This window comes from Podarcis vaucheri (assembly GCF_965113315.1).
Source record: "Podarcis vaucheri genome assembly, chromosome: 14".
NCBI classification, from domain to species: Eukaryota; Metazoa; Chordata; class Lepidosauria; order Squamata; family Lacertidae; genus Podarcis; species Podarcis vaucheri.
In genome coordinates, this window is record NC_138752.1 from 52,219,616 (window position 1) to 52,239,200 (window position 19,585).

General features: G+C 41.0%; 1 protein-coding gene and 1 long non-coding RNA gene across 3 annotated transcripts in view; one reads left to right on the plus strand and one right to left on the minus strand.

Annotated features, from left to right (window-relative positions):
• TTYH3 (tweety family member 3) overlaps positions 1 to 19,585 on the minus strand; it is a 95,171-nt gene that overhangs the window by 69,707 nt on the left and 5,879 nt on the right. The window lies entirely within an intron of this gene.
• On the plus strand, positions 239 to 19,264 carry LOC309519180. Its single transcript, XR_014213728.1, has 3 exons — positions 239 to 827; positions 5,425 to 5,516; positions 18,447 to 19,264. It is a non-coding gene; the product is annotated as an uncharacterized lncRNA (long non-coding RNA).

Sequence of the window (19,585 nt, forward strand, 5' to 3'; positions counted from 1 at the left end):
CACAATGTCACTCCCCACTCCACCTTCTGATTAGAGAATAAGCAGAGAACTAGCATCTCAGAACCTTGGCTGTGGTACGTTACCTATCCCCAAGCCAGCTTTTAAAAAGGAAAGAAAATGGATTTTAACTGTTGCTCCAGCAAAAGTTCTTTTGTTGAAAAATGCCACACAGGTGTACTATACAATAGAAGTCAGAGAGAGACAGAAAGCACACACACCACACAGACCTTTGGTCTTATATTCCATTTTATTAAGACCTTGAAAGTCATCTTGTTCCATTACACATAGGCTTCCTGAAAAACGGTCCCATATTTCCTCATTACTTCATGTTCTTCATACTGTACATTCAATCCAACACTGAAGACAACCCAAAATATGGTGAACAGCTTTTCATTCAAGTTATGTCCCTTCCAGTCAGATATCAGAATGCTCACAGTTGTTGCTCTGGGATGGTGTACATATAACAGAGATCTGGAATTCCAATAATCTTTCTTTTTCAGATTAAGTTTTTTACCTCTTGCAGCTGAAGAAGAATTTAAACACACGTTGACTAAAACAATAAAATTCTCTGGCACCAAACACTGTTGTACTGAACTTTGCAAGGATCTAAATTCTAGCCAGGAACGAACGAAAATCAAGAAGAGTTCTAGATGCTCAACAAAGCTTCCAACTCGGAACAGTAATCCTACTTGTTGCCTCAAGTGAAACCAGTAAGACAGGAGTTGTCAAGATGGACTGTGAAATCACATCCAGCTCTATTATTCAAAGTAAAAGAGGAAATATAGTGGGACACATGCAAGTCATCACTACCCCTCCAACCATGATTGGTAAGCCAAGAACCATCCTTGACTTCAAATTATGGTTTGTTTGGAGTGAAATAAATCACATCCCCCAGTTGATGTTACACTAAGTCAAGGATTGTAGCTTGTTGCTCCTGATCACTATTCTATTATACTGATGGAATAATTTTCAGAAGTACTTATCAGATGGTTTAGCGAGTTAATTCCATTGGATATGCATTGAACCAAAGAGTTTTACACTATACTTTGATTTGCTGATCTCTTTCTCACTTCATCATTTAAAGGAATGATAGAAGGCTTCAGAAACAAGCCCACCCATTCTCCATCATATTATAATGCAACATGACATTAAGGTTCTGCCCCTCCATCAAGTGACAGGTGGATTGAACCTGGTAGGGAAATGCCACTTCAAGTCAGGCAGCTGAACACAAAGGCTTTTGGATGAAGTCATTAAAAATGCCTTTGAATACACAGCAGCTAGATAAAAGTCTGCAAAGTGCTTACTCTGTACATTTGCATTCACTATCTGGCTCCGCACTCCCACCCTACTCTGCAAATTCTAACAATTATAGTTCAGTTTGAGTCTCCCAGAGACCAGGCAAAAATTGAAAACAGATTTCCTCTACAGCACAGCTTGAATTTCATAAATTCCATCAACTTTCTCAGGCTTTCTTAAAAACTGAACTGGAGAAAGAAGGAAAGCAGCAGCAAACACATTACACCCTTGTTCTACTTCTGCAAACCAGCACAATTAACAATAGTCAACACTTCTGGCAACCCACCATCACACATACACAAAAGTGTGAGAGAGAATTCTTACTGTAAGTTCTTATGAACTCTCAAGTTCAAACTATTTCTTAAGACAGGGGTGGTGAACCTTCCAGGTGTTGTGGGACTAAAACTCCCATCATACTGCTGGGGTTAGTAGGAGTTGAAGTTCAACAACATTCGCGCATTAGATGGACAGATGAACTGCATAAGGAAATTTCAAGTAGGCTATGCTCAAAGGAATTCCTCATTAAGAGAGAAAACCTTATAACTTCCTCAAGCCATGAATTAAAGATAAATTTATTTCAGGAGTTAATTTTACTCCTTCAAGATCCCCTGAAGGAAAAAAGGAACAGGCCAAGTAGGCAATCCTCAGTATATAAAAACTCCAAACCCTGGTTCGATCAAGAATGTCAGGATATGAAGCTAAATTTACTGAAAAAATACAAGAATTATAGATCTGCCAATTTACCCCAACTCCCCACGGGCTGGTTTGAAGATAAACGGAATTATAAAATTTTGATCAAAAACAAAAAACTCTTGGCACAGAAAAGAGAATGGAAATGCCTAATAGATGCATCCAGAGAGAGAGATTCGGCCACCTTCTGGAGACTGGTAGCAAATGGAGTGCGACCTACGTCCTCAGAAGTGGAGTATACTATACCTGCAGGGACTTGGGAGGCATTTTTTCCAATCTTCATATTCAGCTCTGCCTTTGACACAGCCACTAATACAGTGTGCGGCAGGTGATGAGTGGCCTCCGGTGTCGGTCGCGGAGATTAGGAGGCTTATTCAGGCACTCAAACACAGAAAAGCCCCGGGAGCAGATAACATCTCTCCTGAACTTCTCAAAGCCAATATTGACTGGTGGGCCCCAGTCCTTGCCACCCTTTTCACCAGCATAGATCAAACAGCAATAATACCAGAGGACTGGGGATTGGCAATCATCGTTCCCATATTCAAGAAAGGCTGTAAACTTGATCCAGCCAATTACAGACCAATCAGTCTCTTAAGCATCATCAGCAAACTTTATGCAACTCACTTATGTGAAAAGTTTGCGGACTGGCTGGAACAGGAGCACATCCTAAAGAAAGCCCAGGCTGGTTTCAGGGCACATAGATCAACTCTAGACCAAGGATTGGTATTGCAACATCTAGTGGAGAAATACACCTCAAAGAAAGGAGGCTCTCTCTATGTAGCCTTTATAGATTTCAAATCAGCCTTCGACTCGATACCCCGGCACAGACTTTGGGAAAAACTAAATGTCACAAACATCGATAGACGTCTTTTGCTTCTTATCCGTAGACTACATGAAAATACTCGGATCCGTGTTAGATGCGACCGTTTTGGGAACCTATCAAAGGAAATCCAAAGTTCCCATGGTGTCAAGCAAGGCTGTGTTCTTGCCCCTATTCTTTTTAACTTCTATATAAACTCCTTAGTCGGAAAGATGGAGGAAGCAAGTACTCATTCCCCAAATCTAAATAATACACCAATCCCGGTCCTTTTGTACGCGGATGATGCGGCACTTATTTCCTTCTCTTGTGTGGGTCTAAGAAAACTTTTACGAGCTCTTACAGAGTATTGCGACGCTGAACACCTAATAATAAACTACACCAAATCAAAAATTATGGTGTTCTCCAAGAGAAAACTCCGACATAAATGGAAAATTAATAACCAACCTATTGAGCAAGTAACATCTTTTAGATATCTTGGAATAATTTTTGATGAGAAGGGATCTTGGTGTCATCAGATTAAGAATTCCATTGTAAATGCGCAAAGATCTTCCAGAGCTACCATAAGATTCTTTTACAGAAAAGGAGGTCAATATGTTCCTGCTGCCTCCCAGGTCTTTGTCGCAAAAATACTTCCACAATTGACGTATGGCACCCAGATATTTAATTGTCAAAAACTCAAGTCCCTGGAATCTGTACAAACTAAATTTTATCGTTCCCTACTAGGGTTACCTACCTGTGTCTCTAACACTGCCATTAGGCTGGAGGTTGGCCAACTCCCTATTAATGCCAGGATATGGATCCTGAAGATTCACTTCTGGCTAAAACTCATATTTTTCCCAGTGGGAGTGGCTCCATTGACTCTACTAGACCCGTTCCAGTCTAAATGGAGATTGTCGCTTTATGAAAAATTGAGGGGCCTGGGGCTTTCCTCACAAGAACTCATAGCCTCAGGCTTTGAAAAGGCTAAAATGATGGTGAGCCAGCGAATAGGAGATGTAGAGCTTCAGGACCATATGAGCAAGATAGATAAATATCCAGCTATCCAAGATTATGGAAAAGGGTTTAATTTAACCCCATATTTGCTGGACCTACAAATCGCAAAATATAGGCGGGCGTTTACCCTTACTAGATTTGATGTATTGCCATCTGCCTTACTAAAGGGCAGATACGAGGGCACACCCTATGCTGAACGAGTTTGCCCATGTGGTCTGAAGGAGGTGGAAACGGCTTCACATGTGCTGTTACATTGCGACCTTTACGGGGATATCAGGTTGCTGTTTATCTCCCCTATCGTTCAGAAATTTCCAGGTCGATCTGAATCTCAGCGGCTGAAAATCCTACTAGGAGACAAAAACCCAGAAGTAACACTGAAAGTGGCCAAGTTTTCTGCGGCCGCGATCAAGCGGAGGGCATTAGCTGTAAAAAAGTAAAAGATCTGACCTGGATCTGACCTGGATAAGCCCCCCCCCCCTTTTTAAGCCCATACATATACTGTAGTGCACATATGAGTATGTATATGTGTGGGTGTGTGTGGGTGTGTGAGTATATGTGTATTGTTTTTATGTATAATTTTACAACTTTTAACTGACACCATCATTCCCTTGTAAATTATTGCTGCCTTTTATGTTTTTTTTCCTTTCTTCTGGTCTATGACCGTAATAAATTCATTCATTCATTCATTCAACAACATATGTGAAGGGCCATGCAAGTTCCCCATCGTAACCTAAAGGAGTAAAACACAAACCCTGAAAATCTGAATGTGGAACTCAAAAATGCAGTTGAAAAGATCACACGTTGTCAAGCCAAGATGAAGGCCTTGATTGCAGGTAATCGTTAATAGCACCATAGCACTTCCTAGATAACATCACAGATTAGAGAACCTCTCTGCCATGCCTCAGGATATAATTAAGGTTGCAATCCGGTATCCTCTAACTTACAAATACCGTAAGTCCCACCACAACTCAGTAGGGCTTATTTCAGCATAACCATTTATAAGATTGCAGTACAAATAGTGTAAAGGATAAAGTGATTCAAAACACAAGGCCTCAATACTGTACATAAACCAGTGCAAGTGTCGTTTTCAATCATACTAAAAAGCAGGCTATGATTTCCCTTATGCAAAGACTGCTGTAGTAATACGCAGAAAGATTCAACAAGAGGTTATTCACATTACATTAATGTGGAGCTGGCACTGTTCCAGGTGCCACATAATATTTGTTCTGTTCCTGTAAGAAATGGATCTTTCAGTGTGGCAGCACCCACACTTTGGAAATTCCTACCTACTGATATCAGGCAGGTGCCTTCACTGTACTCTTTTCAAGGTGAGCCAAAAATATTATTGTTTACTCAAGCCTATCCAAACATGGAAAAGTTGACAATGTTTTAATTTGTTTTTAACTATTGCTTTTAATTATATTTTGAATTTTTCAAAATACCTGTTTTTAACCTTGTATTTTATTGACAATTTTAATTATATATATATTTGTAAACCACTTGTTTAAGAATACAGTACCAGATATGCCTTGTAGGATCAGCTCCAACATGCTATACCAGAATCCTAACAACCTGCAGGTTCCAAGTGGTCCACCAATGGACTATGATCTATCCTTTTTCCATAGACCACATGCATAATGAAAATGGGAAGGGGCGAACCAGAGCTAACAAAAAAGACGACAAGCATCCCAATTCTGTCAGTATGAGACAGGCGAAGGTCAGTTTTCCAGCACAGAATATAATTCACTTTAAGTGACTACTTTGCACCAATTGAGAGTACTGTTTGCTAAAGAATGATGCATTCAAACCTACTGGTTTTCTAATTAGCAGACTCTGAACTACAGTCTCAAGTTTCCAATAGTAGACAGCTCTCAAGAGAGTATTTCAGCACACAGATACAGTCTGACTGAAACAAGTCGATTTGCAGTTCTCTTTTTTTAAAAAACAAAACCTTTCACTTCCCTATGTCTGCACACCAGATGCTTGTGGAAGATGTGTCAGCTGATACAAACCTGCACTTGAATGAGCTTCCCAAATATATTTCTTTCAACATATGAATTTGGAGAGGCAAATTCCTGGCTATGTGCTCTGCCTCACTGTTGTCACTTTTCCAAGAATACGAAACAATCCTTTATCAGGCATCACCACATTCATCTGTTGACAGAGGGAGAACATCAGTTCTCATTGGAAAGTTTGAGGCAGGAGGGTAGAAGAGCACACCATGTGGGAAATGCTAATGAACTGGAAATCTAATAATGCTGGGGCAGCATGAGGGAGCGGAGAGTCTGGAAACTGACTTGGCAACTTTCACATCCCTCAGCACAGAATTATGCCTGCAAAACATGAAAGTAGCAAACTATCAGAAAGAACACAATATTTTAAACATGTTTTGTATCCCATGTTTGGAGACAGGTAAAAAGAGGATTTTGAGGAGCTCCAAAAGGTCTGTCCCAACTGAGTGAAAGGACATTAAAATGGCAAATACAATTCACTATAAGAAAGTACAAAACAATGCACACTGACACACACACACACAAAAGAAAACCTAACTTTGCTTATCCAATTCCAGGGTTTTAACCAGGGAGAAATATCTTGGGGTCATAGTGGATAACTGATTGAAGATGTTGACCCAGCATGTGACAGCCATGAGAAAGGTGACTTCCATGTTGAGAATAATTAAGAAAGGGACTAAAAATAAAACTGCCAATATTGTAATGCTGTTATTCAAATCTATGGTGCAATTGCACTTTGTACAGTTGTGATTGGCACACTTCAAAGAGGATTCCGTAAAACTGGAAAATGTCCGGAGAAAGGCAACCAAAATGATCAAGGGGCTGAAACAACTTCCCTTTGATGAAAGTGTTACGGCTAAAATCTGGGTGCGGGGTTACTCTGCCACCCAGCTCATCGGACTAAGTCCGTGGGTCCCTGCGGAAGAAAATGAGCTCAGCCGGACACAGGAGCAACTGCAGAAGGTCCAAGTTTATTGCGCAACAGGTTCAAGGCGAGATTGAACCCAGAGAAAGGGGTGACATGAACTTTTGAAATTTCCCTCCATATCCCAGAATACAGTGCAAAATACATCCCAGTTACATCATGAATACATTAAGAAGAGGTTGGGTTACACAGATTAACATATGGAGGAGGGAGGGGTGAATATGCAGAGAGCTGGAAATATGCGCAGATAAGCACATCCTGAGAAGGCAATGGTCCATGTTTGCATAGTCTGTCACCTGGCATCGCCTGGAGGAAGGGTTTGGCAGAGTGTCCTTACCCACAACAACTTCAAATTCGGTGATGACCTGTTCCTTCAGATCAGCGGCACAGCAATGGGCACCCGCATGGCCCCACAGTATGCCAACATCTTCATGGCAGATTTAGAACAACGTTTCCTAAACTCCTACCCACTCAAACCTCTCTTGTACCTGCGATACATTGACGATATTTTTATCATCTGGACACATGGTCAACAGACCCTGGACACCTTTCACCAGAAATTCAATGATTTTCACCCCACAATCAACCTTACAATGAATCAATCTATGCAAGAAATACATTTTTTGGACACTACTATAAAAATACAGGATGGACGCATAGACACCACCTTATACCGTAAACCAACTGACCGACAAACATATCTACATGCCTCTAGCTACCATCCCAAGCATACCAAACAGTCCATTGTATATAGCCAGGCACTACGTTACAGCCGCATCTGTTCCAATTCTACAGACAGAGACTCTCACCTAAGAGATCTACAGCAAACCTTTTCAGAACTAAAATACCCAGCAGATGAAGTTAGACAACAGATCAACAGAGCCAGACTGATACCCAGAGAGAACTTGCTGCAAGACAGACCCAAAAAAGAAAATAACAGAACACCACTAGTCATCACATACAGCTCCCAAGTTAAAACAGTTCAACGCATCATCAGAGATCTACAACCTCTCCTGGACAATGACAGTTCTCTTTCTCAAGCTCTGGGAGGAAGACCTTTCATTGCCTACAGACAGCCACCCAATCTTAAACAACTCCTAACCCACAATAATACTACAACCAGACTTAACACGGACACTGGCACCAGAGCCTGCAATAAACCCAGATGCCAACTTTGCTGCCACATACACCCGGACAACACCATTACTGGCCCCAACAACATCACACATACCATCTCGGGACTATTTAATTGCTCATCGTCTAACATTGTGTATGCCATCAAATGCCAACAGTGTCCTTCAGCTCTCTATATTGGACAAACAGGCCAAACCTTACGCCAAAGAATAAACGGACATAAATCTGACATCAAGAATCACAAAACAGAGAAACCAGTAGGAGAACACTTCAATCTCCCAGGACATTCTATACAAGATCTCAAAGTAGCTGTTTTACTACAAAGGAATTTCAGAAATAGACTGGAAAGAGAAGCTGCTGAATTGCAACTCATTAACAAACTTAAAACAATGGAGACACCTGGTCTGAACAGAGACATTGGATTCTTATCTCATTATATATGACTAAAAGCCACTTCTCACCTTCTCACCCCTTGCCTTTTCCTGTAAGACCTACTACAGTCGTTAAGAGTCGTCAACAGGCTCATCAGGCTCATCTCAGCTATCTGCCAATCTCAGATTCCCACCACCCTTCTGAGTAATACCCCTCCCCACCTTCTCTATATATAGAAGGATCTGGCAACTTCTGTTTCAGTGTATCTGAAGAAGTGTGCATGCACACGAAAGCTTATACCAAGAACTAACTTAGTTGGTCTTTAAGGTGCTACAGGAAGGAATTTTTTTATTTTGACATTTTAAAATGGATAGGGAAAGTTGGCAGGGTGCCAGGTGGAACAATTAAATGTGGTTATAAGTTGATCTAAACATTGGACTACACAATAGTGTGAGCTATTAGAAAGTATAAAATGCATGAGAATTCTCCATTGGTGTGTAAGCAATAAGACATTAAACATAAAAACAATTACACACAAAAATTGCCCCCCTTTGTGGAAATCACACTGTCAGACACATTTCAACATTCTTACATAATAACACATAATACAAAACAAACTAATTAAATATCAGTTACATATCTTGACACAATTGTGATCTTTTATGCATGTATCTTTTGAATCCTGGAGCACAGTCTTAAGGTTCAAAAGTGAGAAAATGTCCTTGCAATTCAACTCCTCCCCTTAGCCATGAGGGGTTGTTGCTGCTTTTCATCGTTGCACATCTGTAGAAGTGATATCCTGTAAGGGGCAGGGTTTTGGGGCTTAAAGACAGTTAGAAAAGGGAGGGGGAAAAGGCGAAAAGGATGTCCTTCGGTTTCTGTTGGAAGTTGCAAATAATAAAATCTTAGTGGATTAAACATTTTATTCATTATCACATTTCCATATAATTACTGTTATTATCTGCTAAGTTTGTTTGCTTTCCTTCACTTAATTTTTGTTGTTGTTGTTCTTTTCATATTATAAAATAAAAAATTACTCCACATGTATAGAAAGAGAACTGTAAAAAATACAAAGGTTAAAAAATAAAAAGAAAGCAAAAAATTAGATTACCAGTTAGATGAAAATGGACTTGACACAAAGACATCAGATTCAGAAAATAACTATTATTAAATAGTACAAAGATATTATCAAAACCACACATATTACTACTGGACTGAAAAAAAAATGGAAAAACAATGAGGAAAACTTAAAATTCACCATGTGCTATTCAATAAAAGAACTTCATGAGACTGACTTTCAACATGTGATGAACATGTCCCCCAAAGTAAAACACAAACACACAAAAATGAGCTATGAGGAACCAAAAATAAATAAATGCTAAGACACACAATTAATAAGTAACCTGAAGTAATCTGTTTTGGCATTCTAACATCCCAAATGAAAATAAAAGTGTTTCTTGATGTGACATCAGCTGTAATGTTAATAGCGGAATACTGGGAAATGAGTTAATACCAATAAAATGAATGGCAATTTAAAGTTGTGCAGGTACCTTGCACTAGCCAAAATGACAGAATTAGTAAGAAATGCTCAGGCCAAAGGTAAACAAGTACCATTCCACAAACAATGTTTGGTTGTGCTTCGATTAACTTTATAGACATCATGGAGAAACTGATTAAATAAATGAAAACAGATTATTTGTAACTTAAAAAAATGTCAAAGGCACAAAGAGATAGAGGTCACTAATACAGCAGGGATTCAGACTTGTTTCACAGAACAGAAAGAAAGTTGCTATGGGAGGAAAAAGGGACAAACACTTTGTTATCGGGGTTCACATATCCTGTTAAAAGGGAAAATTATTTCATGTGAGAAGCCTGTCAGGAAATGCTGTTCCTAAAATTCCCATTGAGGGGGGGAATGCTTTGATATTTACCTGTGAAAAGAATTTGGCATGTTAAGATTTGGAACCTGGAAAGCTCTTGACTTTTGATGGGCTAGTTGTTTTTTTTTTAGTTTTTTTTTTGGTAGCCTTTTGTCTTAAGTAGCCCCTGGAGCAAAGACAGATTAAGGGTGATTTCCCTCAATGGTTCCGACTTTTCTTTTACATTTGGAAGAAACCTCCTCTCCCTCCTTACAGTTCCCCCCCCCCCCGTCCTCTCTCTCTCTCTTCTTTAGCTGATCTAGCCTCTGTGCATGTGCAGAGTTCATGTCTCAGCAAACCTTTTGTACTATTGAAAATGTTGCATCCTTTGGCTAAATTAACATTTGAATAAGGGAAGGGAAGGGTATGGAGTAGATTTTGAAAACAGGGTTTGATTTTAAACAAAAAAGAGAAACTCAGCAATTTAAGTATTCACCAAAGCTAGCGATTTCAGCCCAAGCAAACGAGACTGCTTCCTTTATGTACAGGAAAGGGCTAATATCCCTCTGGCCATTCGCGGAACTCATAGGATTTTTTTTTTTTTTAACATTCTCAGCCATTCCAGCCTTACCATTTGCAGACCAAAAAAAAAAAAAATTATTATTATTATTAATATTATTATTTCCTGCCCTTTTTTTACAGGAATGGTCAAGGCTAATTCTACTTGATTATTCATTTGTATGTGCTTAAACTTTGAGTAGACTTTTAAGTCTGATTTTAAATAGTAGACAAAATGATAAACACTGTAATCACTCAAATGCTTGATATTACCAGTTGGGCTTCACCTCTCACCTTTTAAAACTAAAGAGCAAAGCTAGGCTGAATTTCAACTCCATTACCACACCAGAATTTAAGAATTACCCTCCAATGCTTGCAGACACATGGTCTTCCACACAGCCACAAATTGGGAGAGTTGAAAGGGACCCTGGGGTCATCTAGTCCAACCCTCCAAAATATAGGGTTCACAGCAAGATTTCGCAGCAAGATTTGTACTACCAAAGAGGCATACACATTTAAGTACAGATTTTCAACTGGGAAAGGAAACATCTATACTCCTGAGAGGATCTCTTATAAAGCACAGTTAAAGCAGCCCTAGATTTGATTTTTTTTAAAGGGAATACACAAGTGTTGCCCCCTCCCCTCTTTGCAGTTTCCTTTAAAGGAAGCTTACTCGGGAGTAAATTTACCTGGCACAGAAGTAAGAAGGGAGAAAACAACTGAAAGAGGCAGAGTGAAACAAGGGGGAGGGGGGCATTTTCTAACAAAAGAGGCCATGAAGTCTTATAGAGACTGATATCAGGAGCCTTACAATAACTCTTCTGTCCAACCAAATCAAAGTTAAAACTGGACTCAAATATTTTTCTTAGAATGAACACCATACTTTTATAGGCATACGCTTAATGAAATACATACACTGCATTTTAGCTTGAGAGAGCAGTTGTGCTCAACTAGGCTTTTGCAGCAGAAACATTAGGTTAAAAGCACCTTCTAAAATAAGACTGTAGACTCACAATCTCAAAAGTTGGGGCAAAGCAAGAGGTGGGGTAAACATTTGCACACTTCATTCTCATCTTCTCTTATTTAGGACTGCTAAGATCCAGCATGACTTCCTTAGATTTAAATTTTGAAGCAAGCTTGCAGTTTAAACTATGCACACTTAAGAAAGGCAGTCTGCCAGAGACAGAAGGAACAGACAACACACATAACAGACAACATGTAAACATACATATTCTCATATATGTATTAACAGACAACACACATAACAGACAACATGTAAACATATATATTCTCATCCTTTAGTTGGTTATTGCAAGGAGATGGGCCACTACCTTTGGCTTCATTAAGTGAAATTAGTAGGAAGGTCCCACATGGTTTTATGAGCCTCCTTGCCTCTTCAAACACACCACCAGGTAATCAGACTGGTAGGGCTCACAACGCTTGGTTGACTGGGTACCCCTTTATAGATGCATGCGTTGCTGTTGTTGCTTTTTTTGCTTTTTTCTTTTTTTGGGGGGGTGTCTGGGATAGAGAAGGGGAAAAAGATTAGGATTGGTATGTCTAGGGGTTTGGTATGCTTAGTACAGGGACGTATAGTAAAGAGGAGAAGGGGCTTCTAGTTGCCTGGCAACTTCCTTAGTGGGTTTTAGAGAGCTCTAGCTATCCGGTTCCTTGCGTTCCATTTCCTATTTCCTTATTTCCTATAACCTGGGGTCTCTTTCCACTCTGCCGGTCCTGCCCAATTCCTCATGGGCTATCCCTCCTGGCAACCTCCTACCTATCGTCACATCTCAGGAAAAGGGGCCCTACTGGACGCCCGCGCCATGCGGTGCCAGATCGGGTGGTCCCTGGATAGAATTTCGGGTCGAAAATCCCCCTTGCTTTCGGAAGCGAGCTTACAGTACACGTGGTATGTAGCTCGACCGGTGCGGCTGGGATTGGGATAGAAAGCAAGACCACTTCCTGCCCCCTAGCAAGGACGCTCGGGAAGTTCGGAAAGAGAGCTCCAACCCCTTGCTTTCAACTGGGATGCCCGTTGCAGAGAGTCGGCTATCTTTCAAGTCGGGTCTCTCCGTCTTACTTTCGGGCTCCCAATTGGTGCGGCTGGCTGGAGATTTTAAGGAAAAGGGATAGAGCTCAGAACCCCCCTTTCGGGTTGAGCAGCGGTCCACGGTCTCTCTCACTAACCGGACCAAGAGAAAGGCAAGAAGGAGCGATAGAGAGGAGGGCAGAGAATTCAGTTGCCAGGAGACTTCCACCCCCTTCCCACCAGTGCACTGGATTTTCCTTTTTCCTTATACTAACGCGTCTTCTATGATGATCCCGGGATCGATGAATAAGCCGGCTGGATCCCTCTTTTGCTCCCTGGCTGAACTCCTAGGGCTTTCGATTACCGCCCAGAAGATGGCTGGGGGTCCAAAAGGATCTTCCCAGGCAAAATGGCCTGGAGCCGGCTGAAGATTTCGGGGCCCCCAGTCAGCAGCTCGGGAGAACCACAAGCCCCACGTTGGGCAGCCAACTGTTACGGCTAAAATCTGGGTGCGGGGTTACTCTGCCACCCAGCTCATCGGACTAAGTCCGTGGGTCCCTGCAGAAGAAAATGAGCTCAGCCGGACACAGGAGCAACTGCAGAAGGTCCAAGTTTATTGCGCAACAGGTTCAAGGCGAGATTGAACCCAGAGAAAGGGGTGACATGAACTTTTGAAATTTCCCTCCATATCCCAGAATACAGTGCAAAATACATCCCAGTTACATCATGAATACATTAAGAAGAGGTTGGGTTACACAGATTAACATATGGAGGAGGGAGGGGTGAATATGCAGAGAGCTGGAGATATGCGCAGATAAGCACATCCTGAGAAGGCAATGGTCCATGTTTGCATAGTCTGTCACCTGGCATCGCCTGGAGGAAGGGTTTGGCAGAGTGATTTTGACTGGATTACTTGAGAGATTATGGAGGACAGGGGAGGGGTGATGGAGTCCTAGAGAAATTGAGCAAATATATTGTAGTGAAGAAGACATGCCCCCCCCCTTCTGTAACAAAAGGTTGCTACATTTTGGGCTCATTTAGTTTATAGAAAAGGTGAGAAAGGATGCAGGGATAAGATAGAGGTGCAAAATTATGTGTGGTGTGGAGAAAGTGGATAGAGAAGTTTCCCTTCCTCTCATAATACTAGAACCCAAGGTTATTCAATAAAGCTGAATGTTTGAAAGATTCAGGACAGACAAAAAGAAAGCCCTCTTTCACACAGCACAGGGTTAAACTATGCAATTTGCTCCGACAAGATGTAGTGATGAACACCAACTTGTATGGCTTCTAAAATGGGACTGGAGAAATTCATCAAAAATGAACGGATCTATTCATGGATCTGAGGCAGTATGCTTCTGAATACTAGTTGCTGGAGAGTACAAGTGGGGAAGAGTACTTTTGTAATCAGATTCAGCTTATGGGCTTTCCATATGCATCTGGTTGGCCGCTACCATAACAGGGTGCTGAGCTAGATGGGTGTTTGATCTGATCCAACAGGGCTCTTCGTAGGTTATTTGGGAAGATCTCTCAAAAGAAATCAAAGACCCAAGGATGCTTTAGCAGTGAATTTACATGGACTCTTGGGCTGAGGTATATTGTCTAGGGCAGGGATAGTCAACCTTTTTATACTTATTGCCCACTAATGCATCTTTCTTGGTGGTAAAATTTCGTTACCGCCCACCAGTGCTCAATGGAAAGAGGATTCAGCTTGTGCCATAGGACCCCCTACTGCCCACCTAGAGTCCTGACACCCCTGGTCTAGGAGGTTGATGGGGGGGGTTGTTACTGTTATTGATATGACTTTTCTGTATCTTTATTTAGATATTCTTATGATTTATATGGAAATTGTTCTATGTGTACTTTTTGATGTTTTATTTATTGTTTATGACTACTCTTATGTTTGCAATTATGTGCTTTTTTACATGTTGTAAGTCACCTTGAGCATGGTTTTAACTATGGAAAGGCAACATACAAAAAATAATAGCTGACAGATTGGTTTGACTGAATGCAAAAGGGAATTACTTTGGAATTCAGAGTACTAAAACACAATATACTCAGTCTAAAAACAATATTAGTGCAATACAAGGAAAAGTGTCAACTCTACCAACTAGCTTGACATTTTGAAACTCTTTTTAATACTGTTTCATAGCTACTAAATGGATACATATTTTAAGGCAAGCGCCACAGTGCAAGCCATCATGGAAACTGTAGTTACTTAGTTGTATGAAAAACCTGCTACTGTATCCATGATCAGCTGCATTCCAAGTATTTTTTCAAGGTAAAAGCAGACTTTTTTTTAAAAAGGTTCTGCATCTTGAGATTTGGGTCAAATTACACTTTGTGCTGCTTAAGGAAATCCTGACAGCTATTAAGGACATTGAGCATTCTATAGAGATCCCTAGCTCACTCAGTGACTGCAATTCTCAATATTAATTTGGGCCTAAGAGTTATGACAAATGGACTTAGTGATAGTTTAAATTTGCAACCTATGGACTCAGTGCCAGATGCAAAAGTAGAGGCAAATTATCTACACTTGAAATAGGTGCTCGGGAGTTGAAGTACCAGTCGCTTAGCAGATAAGACGATGATACCCTTTTGCTTCCAATTTATTATTCTATTTCCAAAATGTTCACCCTGCATTATTAGTCTGCAATGCTCTTGAGGTAGTTACAGAAAAACAATGTTTCTTTATGGCAGGCACGTCCAACAGGTAGATCATGATCTACCGGTAGATCACTGGACGTCTGTGGTAGATGACTGGTAGATCACTGGGTCCCCCCAAAGAAGCTCAACAAGTTTAGCTCCCCTAAAAAAAGCTCAAAACTTTTGTCCTGCACCCCCAAAAACAGGGCTTTCCTCCTCCCTAAAAAAAGCTCACCAACTTTGACCTGAACCCCCAAAAGGGGGTAGATCACTGCCAGTCTTTAACTGAGTACATCGCAGTCTCTTGGGAGTTGGTCACCCCTGCTTTAGGGAGGGCACTTAGCTTAAAATGAAAATGGTGTCAGTTCAGATTCTAGCATCTTGTTCCTGACTTAAGGGGAAAATCCACAGCGCAGTGGCTGAGTACATAGTTGCATGCAAAAATGTTTCGCTTCTCAAATCCAAAGAAAGGATTTCAATTAGAAGGGCTGGAAAAGACTTCCAAGATGCAGACAGTCCTGAGCTGAATAGAAAAGTGATGGCAGACTCTGGAGTTCAACTGTTAAGTTTCAAGACTGAAGCTAGGTGTCAGCAGTGCTTTATTACCATTTTTTTATTACTGTTTTTCCCCTGGTGTACGGAATGCTTTTATAATTCTCATTTAGTTTTTCCTCACAATTTATTTTGGGTTAGCTATACTGGACTTGCCCAAGACCAGCCAGTTGAGAAAAACCTGGAACCCTGATGCCCTGTGTTTAAACACTACATAGCTACTTCATGGCATTTGCTCAGTACAATGAAGACAAATTCCCTGGCTAAAGCCAGACAGTAGAGACAAAATGTAGAACAGAATTTGTAGCAGCATCATTTTAAATCTATCTCCAGACATGGTACACAATAGCAGAAATTTTACAGCAACTACTGGTTATCACACACTTGTGCAATCAATACCCAGATTTATATTATTACCACATTTAAGAGACTGACACCCACGACATATAGGGAAACAGAAGAATTTCCAGAGGATAAAAACTGGCCATTTAATCTCCAGTTTGATAGCGAAACAAAACTGCAAAGGAACATAATTTGATAGTTGTGGGCAGACCTCAAAGTCTGGGCAAAAATTGTATTATCTAATCCCATGAAACAAGCAGCCCTTTCTACACAAAGAGACTAAGTTGCACTGACAAGCTTGCATATGGCAAATGCATGGCCCCTAATTAGCTTAGGAGATTTATAAAACGCCATATATCTGGGCACAGTACTGTAGATAAAAACACAATTATAATGAAATATGTAAACAGCTCCTGCCAGGACTCCTGTTAGAAAAAAAATGGCTTAAAGCAGCAGTCACTCTTAAGATATTCCATTAGCAACTGCTACACTGATATTTATTTATTTTTTAATTTCCTGAACAGGAGCTACTTGCAACTACGGTAATCTGACCACATCTGCTGGAAGCTTCTGTACAGTTATACTCACAGCAAATGAACAGAATCCAATTCACTTTAGCAAAAATTGGGGTGGGTGGGGAAAATATTTATTTGTGTGCATCCCTAGAGGTTGTCTAAGCCCAGCAATGTAAGGCTTGTCATGTCCTACAGATTTTTAAAATCTGTTGGTAAGAAACAGAGCAGAGTATTATTGGCACAAAGTTCTCAGAAGCACTGGCTCTGCACTCCTCCTTATCTTTATCTTTGGGTTTATGATTCACTATTAAGTAAGAAGCCTTGCAGCATGACTCAAAGATTAAACTGGGGGGGGGGGAGGGAAGAAAATGACTTACATCTCATGATAAATGCCTATACCATAGTGATTCATACTAAATGGGAAAAGAAGGCAGAGAAGGGGTAGAGGTTCGTCTTTCAGAATGTTCTACAGAATATGATCATATAATGGAACCATAATATGGATCAGATTCTTGGTCCAATATTATCAACACCAGAGGATACCCAACATGTTGCCCTCCAGATATTATTGGATGCCATCATCCCATACAATTTGGCAAGCTAGCTGGGGCTGATGGGATTTGTTGTCCAAAAACATCTGGAGGACACCATATTGACTACTCAGATCTGGCAACTGCTCTCCAAAGTTTTAGGTACAATCTTTCCCAGTCCTTTTGCAGCAGATTCTTTTTAGCTAGGGGAACTGGGAATTAGGGGTGTATGGGGAGTTAGGGGAGGAGTAGTACCTCTGGTGATGTACTTTCTGAGGTAATTTGTCCACCTTTGGTCCCCACCCTTCCCTTAGATCCCACATGTGGCTCCTAGAGGCTGTCAGCACACAACAGCAGCCACATCACGGGAACGGCTTGGACTGGCCGGCTAAACCAGGTGAGGGTAGCCAATGGGTCTTAAATCTTCAATGAGTAAGGGAATTCCCCTCAGGGGAAGACAGGCTCCAGTGGATTAAGCAGATAAGACTAATAGTGAGTCCAATGGTCAAGAAGGAAGTTTCTGCATGTGCTGTAGAGGGCAGCAAGGATCAATGGGGTTCATCAACCTGGGAAAAGAGCCCATAGAGGAGAAGGAAAACTTTGATCCTAATCCTCCGCCAGTGTTGGAAACTCAGGTACATAAGCTAGGCGCCAAATGGCTCCTTAAACCAAGCTTGCAGTCACCCAAAGTGATATGTCTAGTTGCCATTTTGGGGCAAGATGACTCTAAAGTCTTATTTTTCAAATGATGAACTGACTGTGGTTGATTCTCAATTAAACATCTGGCTAGTTGAGATGACAACCTTGAGCTAGGTTAAGAGCTTTGAGTACTTCCAAGAAGAAAAGTCACTTGATCCAGGGACAGTCCACATATATACTGGCCTATTCCAACCTTTTTCTCAATGGTGACTGCTGTTCCTCAGGCTGCACAGAAAAAGCAATTTGGTTCCAGAAATTCATTCCAATTGTGCAGATAAAATATAACTGATAGAATTCCACAAGATGGGGTATTAGTGTGTGAAACCAGTCCAGATCCAATGATCCTCAGCTGGCGAAGATGTCAGGTGCCATCTTGGCACCTAGTCATCTTCACTTGATTGCAAGTGGTCAAAAGCCAGGTGCAAAATGCACCTGGTGCCTGGCTAATTTTGAATACTGCCCTTCGCTGCCTTGCAGGATATATTTGGGAAAAGAAAAGGCTAAGGAGTAAACCCTTCACAAATCTGGACTCTGTAAGACTTCTGGATGGTGCCTTGCATGCCTCCTTCCGGCAACTCCTGCAGCCAAGCTGGCCCCAAACGTACTTCAAAGTTCAGCAACATCATCTGTCAGGTGAAGCTTGGAGCTTCTCTTGGAAAAAGGGGAAGGATTAAGAATAGCTCCACGAGTTTCACCTTCCCACACTCTAACCCTCTAGCGATGATGGATGGAAAAAAGGACGTGACTATGGAAGCTGGAGAAGCGGTAAGAAAGGAAAACAAAGGTGTGTGTTCCCAGATTAAAGGGAGATACCTTCTTGTGTAGGTGCATATAAACATGAAAACATAAGGTAGAAGAACCCTACTCATTTGTACTGGCAGGGATATCAAGATAGTTTCAGAGGCTGCTACCTTTGAATCAGCAGCATCACCTTATATCAATGAAAACAGGAGATATTTTACATCCTTATACTACATGGTCTTGCAACAGCACACAATGTAAATGTAGTGTCTGAAACACTGACATTTTGACACATTCATACTGAGGTGAAAAAGAGTGAAGGGACAGTCCTGGGGAAGCCATGTGGGATGGAGGTGCGGTTATGACAAGGAAAAGAATCAAAGACAGTGCTGATGTTGACATGTAAGCTTTCACATAGCTTGGATCAAACAGACTAAGGGGACTAGGCTTTCACAATAGAAAAGGTCAACCAAGAGTCACCAGTTAGTTTGCAACTTCATTTTTACAATAAAGATCATATCAGGTCTCAATGCAGCAGAGCTAGATGCTTAGTACACAACTGTCTCCTCTTTCTCCAGGCAAATTAAAGGCTGCTAAGAGGAGAAACAGAACTACGCGCAGTGCAGTCATTCCATTCCATGAGGGGTTTGTCACCAGTTAAAAGCTCAGTGTGCACGTGCACACACACAGAACAGCCCCAGGACTTCCTTAAAATAGAGGAAGGGTGCTTACTTCAAAGCAGTAAAATGAGTACAACATTAAACCCCAGGAAGGACATCCAAACTCATTCAGTAACTATATGCTATGCTGGCTGTTTCCTTTACAATGAGGCAAAATATGTTAAAATGATATATTTTACAAAAGTGAACATTTAT